The sequence below is a fragment of the Etheostoma spectabile genome, chromosome 15, assembly GCF_008692095.1.
Source record: "Etheostoma spectabile isolate EspeVRDwgs_2016 chromosome 15, UIUC_Espe_1.0, whole genome shotgun sequence".
Lineage (NCBI taxonomy): Eukaryota > Metazoa > Chordata > Actinopteri > Perciformes > Percidae > Etheostoma > Etheostoma spectabile.
Window position 1 is genome coordinate 17235156 of NC_045747.1, and position 324 is coordinate 17235479.

The window sequence follows — 324 nt, forward strand, 5'->3', positions numbered from 1 at the left end:
TTATTTTGAGACAAAACACAAAAATAACTCCCACTTCCATTCCTAATTTCTTTTATGACCCCTCATCTGAGCCACTACAAATTAAAAACTAATATACATAAAAAAATACATTGTGGACATTTTTGAAAACGTCTTAAAAAAAAAAAAAAGGTTAAAAGTGAAGTAGTAGTAGTAGAATGTTCCGGGTTCTGCTTCATCTAAGGAGGAAAGACCAGAAATTTGTATTAGATTGTTTCCTTGAAAATTAATATACGGTGATGAATGAGATATATATTTTTATTTTGTTTTTGTTTTTTTGTTATTTAAATCTGTTTGGGGGATTGT